Consider the following 6,608-nt stretch of genomic DNA (forward strand, 5'->3'; position numbering starts at 1 on the left):
GAAATGCTGCAGTAAATCATTGACAGCAGCACCGATCCAATCACAAAGAATCAGGACACATCCCAGAGGCCTTTGCCCTTTTGGAAACAAATTCCCAGTTTTCTGGCAAGGAAACATATTAAACTGTGCAACTGTTTCCACATTAAAGTCAATCAAGTCCTATTGCAGCAGAGTGTTTCTTACCCAGCCTGTGTCCTCCTTTTAATTTGAAGGAGGAGGAAACTCGTGTTATTTCCCACAGTGACTTCACTGTAATTTTGATGTGTCTGGTTGCTGACCAGGGACAAGCTTCCCAGTACAGCAAATTGAAGATTAGCACAAAATTGTGTTATGGGGAACGTGTACCTTCCAGATACATGAAGGAAATGTCAGTTCAGCTCCCTCCCCTTGCCAACCCCATGAGGCAGTTTCCCACCTCTAAAGCTGATGTGAGTAGGCACCTGGCTTTCGGATGGCCCTACACAGCCATTGCAACGTGAAAATCTAATTCCTTGTTTTCTAAAGTGCTTTGAGGGGGAGGAAAACGTCCCCTACATCTGAAATTGTTGTGGCCATACCTTGTGCAAACCCATCTGCTCGTGGTGGCTCCAATGCTTTTAGCTGGGTGGAATCTTAGTGGATGTGCACAAGTGTAGAAAAGCAATACCACAGAGAGCACCACAGGTTATTTACTTTTAAGATAATAGTCACAAGATGACAATATTTGGTTCTGTCATGTTAGAAGAAAATAAAAATGGCCATGGGAAAGACACTTGGTCACAGCCCAAGTTGCCTCATAGCTGTTTCTTCAAGCTTTCACAGCCTCCAAAATGCCCCTAAGGGCCCTGGGCAGGCACCAAAATGCACGAGGAATCTGTATCTTCATTAGGTATCAGTTAGAAAAAAGGATATCTATGAGGACTTGTGTGTTCAAACAAGTGCCTGTTTCTCCCTGCTTTTTCTTCTGCATAAGCAGCGGAGATGCTTTGTGTACAAATGAAGTGTTCCCAGCAGACAACTGGAAGTTTGAACCTCAATAAATTCAAGGGAATGTTTAATTATCGTAGGGAAGTCTGGTCTTGAGCTATTATAGCTGTTAAACAGACAGTGAATTGTCCTGTGTCCACAAAAGGCTGGGCTGGAAGTGTCATTTTGTGTATTTCCCAAATCAATTGCAAAGCTCATTTCAATAGCTGGTATTGTAAATTATCAAAATGAAAGGACCTCTTAGCAAGTTATTTTCATGTAATTAAAGTTCAGAGTGACCCTGGGGCTTGTCTTTGCTAAACACTAAGAAATGTAGCACAGGGGTAAACTCTGTATTGAAATGCAATGAGCAGTGCCCTTCTGTGACCTTGGGGAGCACGTTAATGCAATCCTTTACCGACTAATGCACTGCAGATGAGCTCAGAAAGTCCTTCTCCTCTCTTTGCCTGTGCAAGAAGAACTCCAATAAGGGGTTTAATATTTTTTTAATATACTATTAAACCTAAATTGCTTTCGCCTGGGAGAAGAAGTAGGGAAATGTAACTGGCCTGAGGCGATCCCCCTCGTCACCTCCCCGTTACACATCACAGCCTCTCTGCAGGTGGCTGCTAAGACAGGAAGACATAAAAAGGTTCTGGCCATGCTTATAGAGGTCTGGTGGGGATGCACCCCACTGGTTCCATCCAAACCTGGGCTGTCCTGTGATACAAATGGCTGTTTTGCACAGCCAAGTGCCTCCTCAGCATCTAAGCAAGGCTGCCGACGCATTCTATCTTCTTTTTTTTTTCTGATAGCAGCATCAGAAACACCCCCTGTATATAATGGAAGTTATTTGTGGCACATCTCCCAGGTAAAAGGCTGGGCTGGTTTGTGCAATCAGGCACAACACCAATTTCTCACTGATAGGTGAGGTCGTCTGGGGGAGAGATTTAAGCAGCCAGCAAGGCACTCCGCGTTAGAGGTGAAATTAAAGAACCTTTCTCAGAGATGTCATGTTCCAAGAGTGTGTATTTATAAAAGCTGTGGTTCCATTTAAAACACTTTGAATTGAACATGTCTGAAATGTTTGTGTTGGGTCCTTCACTCCAAACCTGAATTAGGTCTCTGGGCCTCTGGCTTGCAGTGCTGGCCGTGCTGTCCATGGTGGTGGAGTCACGTTCAGGAGGATGAGCCATGGATTCTTCAGGAGCATGGAGAAAGGGCTGTGAGCAGGCTGGGGTAGGCACTGAGCTCACATCCTCACTTTGTGGCTGTTCCCACCACAGAGCTCTTTCCCTGACACTGAAGAACCCTTTAATTAAAAGACACACAGTTCCTCACTCACAACTCTAAAATCAGGGCAGATTAACTCAGTGTAAACGAACTCCATGATAGCAACACAGGATTTTGTTCCACTTCAAAAAGCTCTCCCCTTCAAATGTGTTTGGCCCAACAGAAGGAGTTAATTTTTGCCTGAAGAGTGCATTGATCTTTGAGGTATCACCTGAGCAGCCCATGGGTAATGTGGCTGGCTGCAAAAGCCTAACCCCAGGGTGAAGTTGTAATGGATATAACCTAATGTTTTTGTCATCCAGCAATTTGCATTTGTTCCTTCTTCATATCTGGATTTTTATTTTTAGTATATTCATATAGCTTTTGCTGCAGGGGATACAGTTATGTTTAAAAATTGATCCTTTTTTATGCCAATATTCTATTTATATTTTTCGTAGTATATTATTCACGCAATGCTTTAAATCTGAATTGTGTTCCTACTTGAAGACTGTGAACATCTAAAGGCAGAGAGAGGCCTGTTCATTTTTTATTCTATTTGTGCCATCCTGCCCACAAAGTTTGATGTGACTGTCACCTGCCACGTGCTGTTTGCTCTCTCGTGGTTCACCAGGGAAAAGGGCAGAGCAGACAGCCTTTTATTCAGGGCTGGAGGAGAATTTTTGAACAATATAGAGATTGTTGCAATGTGCAGAGGTTATTTAGAGCTATGGCAAGATCAAGAAGCTGTGCCTTGCAATTGGAGCTCTGCCCTTGGAAAGTTTGCTGTTTCACACGTGCTTCTGCAGCACACATGGGCTTCTCTCAGCTCATCCTCTCTTTCTCTGCACAGCAGCTTGGTAAAAGAACTTCTGTTTTGCCAAGGAAGCCAAGCTGGTTACCGAGGCCTTCATCTCTGAACTTCAAAAATCAGAATCCCAGCAGAGGTGCCATCAAGAGAAGGATTTAGATTCAGAGATGGCTTTACATTGCAGAGCAAGTAGGAGACCTGAGTAGGAGCAGGAAGAAGGACAAGATGTCTGGTATAGTTCACCCTGCAGAGCAGATGCTGTGATGTTCCTGCAGTTTGGAAGGCTGCATGACAGCAGGAAAGGGCTGCTGTCAGGGAGGGGACAGCAAACGCTGCTGTGCACCACACTTCTCCTCTGTGCACCACTTCTGCTCCTCATTACATCTGCTTTCCATCCCCAGCCTAACTTCTCCGTGCAACACTGAGCTCGTCTCTCAGTCACCAAGACTGGCTGTGGAGAGGTGTGGAAAAGGCCCAGCCAAGGGCCAGCAGATGGCCACAGCCCCAGTGCTGGACCTGCCAGTCCTCCTGCGGTGCCACTGAACCCAGAACTGCTCTGATGAGGGATCTTCCACCGGAGTAAACACTTGGCTTTGAGCACACAAGGGATTACGTGGGCTATATTGCTAAAAAGAGGTGTGCACTTAAGTGTGGGGTCAGACTGCAGAGACAGCCGTGTGGCTTGGGCAGAGAAAACACCCGACACTTTGCAAGGCTGTGAAATTAATTTTCTTGGGTCCTACAGTGCTTTGATGGGGCTGATGTTCAAACTTTTGATGGAGCTGTGTGGGTCCCTCTGTGGGCTCCTAAAGCCACAGCAAGTGTTGGCTTTTGGAATGCAAGGAACGATAATACTGAGTTTTCCTAAATCCCTCGTTCCTGCCAGCAATGAAAGACGGAGCGAGCAGCTCGGTGGTGGAAGAAGTGATCCTATTTCCCCCTCTGCTGGAAAACCACGATATGACCTCCTGGCAGGAAAAGGATGATATTCCAGCCATCCTCGTCCCTGCCCGTGGCAGGGGGTGGGAATTAGATTATATTTAGCGTCCCTCCCAACCCAAACCATTCTAGAATTCTATGAAATGTGCAGGGAGCCAGGCTGGGGGGATTGTCCTGGCCCTCCTGGGGACAGAGTAAGGCATTAAACCCGAGCCAAATCCTTCCCTGCCCTGCTTTCCATTTCCCACCCCCCCCCCTCCATTTTGGGGGGTTTTGAGGTGGTTTTTTTTCAGAGATATGGTCCCTACTGCCTTTTCCCAGTGTTTATGTGGGGCCAGTTGCTGTGACAAAGGAAAACAACTTGTCAGACCATCCCCAGTCTAAAATATCTTGACACTGGGCTAATGTTATCTCCAATTATGCCATGGGAAATACCTACGTTTTGTTATATTCCAAAAAAGACTGGATTGCCCCAAAATTTGCCTCATCTTCACCAGTCACGCTGCCCTACCTTTCTAAAAAGCTGAAATATTAAGAATAATATTAAGAATAAAGCATATTCCCAAGATCTGCTGTTGTTCTTGGCTTCTAGTAGCACCTCTGTAAAATCCAAAAGGGATGAAAAAAGAAATTCCCAAATCTCTGTAGCAGACTTATATACAAACTCCACCACTAAGTAGCTGAAAAGAATAATTCAGGGAAAATAATTCAGCTGGATGCTGTGCTTGCAGCCCTCAGACTGATTCAACTACATAATGTACTAAATGCTTCACTGCAGGGAAAAAAAAAACCACCCAAGAAATTAAATTTAAACCTTTTAAACAGGCCGGAATGGTTTGTTCTGGGGAGGCTGTGCATGGGCAGGGAGTGTTTGGGGCTGCTGCCCTCAGCAGTGCTGTTTGGGTTTATTCCCATTGGGTTTATTCCCATTCCCCAGCCTGGGAATTCCCTTCCTGAGTCGGTGCCTCTGAGATGCAGCCCCAGAGCAAACCCCAAGCTGCTGCCCGAAGGAGGGGGCCACTCTGTTTTGCTGGGACATGAACAAAAGATTTGGATTCCACTTGTGCAGTGTGTGATGTTCACACCACCATGGCTGCCCCGTGCTCCCTGTGCAGTTGTTGTAGCCCACTGTGGTTTATGGCAGCCCTGATGGGGCTAGTGGGGTCCCAAGGGGCTAGCACTCACAAAATGCATGTTTTAAAGAAACTTTTGGCATTTTACTTTAAATTTTAGAGCGCACATAGAGGAATCTACCCTGTCCTTTTCCTCAGGACTGCAGCTCTGAAGTCAGAACCTCCTGATTCTCCAACAGTGCTTTAATTCATGGTCTGTGTTCACACCACTGGGCGGGTCATAAATCCTCCCCAGCTACCTGTACACAAAGCTGGCATTGATTCCCATCATGCTGTGACTCCAGCACTGGCTTGGGAGACTTCCCTGCCAGCTTGCAGCTCAGCAGGATCCCCCTTTCTTCTCCAAGACCTCCACGAGGCAGCAGGGCTTTTCATGTGGTGAGGAACCAGACTCATGCTTCGAGTCATGTCCCTGACAAACAAGCCTTTTTCTTTTCCTCAGTTTCTCTTCCTGTTATTTTTCAGCTCCCCTCACATTTGGCTCTGGAAAGCAGGGTCAGTTCCTGAAGGCATTAGGGATGCTCAGGGCTAGGATTTGCTCAGTGCCCATGTGCATTGGGGCTAGGACAGAGGGGAATGGCTTCAAACTCAAAGAGGGCAGGTTTATTAGGGCAGCTATTAGGAAAGAGAAATATTCCCTGTAATGTGGTGAGGCCCTGGCACAGGCTGCCCACAGAAGCTGTGGCTGCCCCATCCCTGGAAGTGTCCAAGGCCAGGCTGGACAAGGCTTGGAGCAACCTGGGATAGTGGAAGGTGTCCCTGCCCGTGGCAGGGGGTTGAAATTGGATGATTTTTAAGGTCTCTTTATGTTTTTTTCCCCAGGCATGTTATTGGGAATGATCTATAGGAGAGGGGCTGAGTCTTGGTGTGTGGGATTAGGGTCAGCTCTTGAGTACTGCTCAGGCTGCCTGTGGCTTCCTGCCCTCCCAAACCCCATCAACAGCCACCTCTGAATGCCACAGCTCCATGCAGCAGCTGTCCCTGCTCCAAGGAAAACACCAAGCACTCCTGCAGAGAGAGATGAAATAATATTTGACCAGTTACAGAGGGGAAAAGGAAGTCCTGGGGCTCTCAGCTCTCTTCTTGCCGAGCTAACCAGCCTTGCTTTTCCTGGGAGACATGCTCTGTAAAAACACAGGCTCGGTGTTTGGACAGATACTTTCAGTCTGTTCTCCAGGGCAGAAATACCCAGTGATAGGAGAAGTCGTGTTTGCCCTGATTTAACCGGGCTGTCCTGAGGACCCTGAGGAACATCTCTCCATGGAGAGGAGCTGCTTCACCAGGGAGTGTGTGTGAGCTGCAGCAAGGATGTCTGTCTTTGCTGGGCTCTGCTGTCCAGAGATGAAGGAAACCTTTGGTTCCTCTGGGGGAATGTCTGGTTTAATCACTCCGAGGTCTCTGTGGGGAAGAGCAGGGTGCAGAAGGGTGGGTGTCACCTATGGGGAGACCTGAAATTTGGGGTGAGAATTACTGCTGGACATCATGGGGCTCCGCATCTCTGCTCAGTTTTG

The sequence above is a fragment of the Vidua chalybeata genome, chromosome 9, assembly GCF_026979565.1.
Source record: "Vidua chalybeata isolate OUT-0048 chromosome 9, bVidCha1 merged haplotype, whole genome shotgun sequence".
NCBI lineage: Eukaryota > Metazoa > Chordata > Aves > Passeriformes > Viduidae > Vidua > Vidua chalybeata.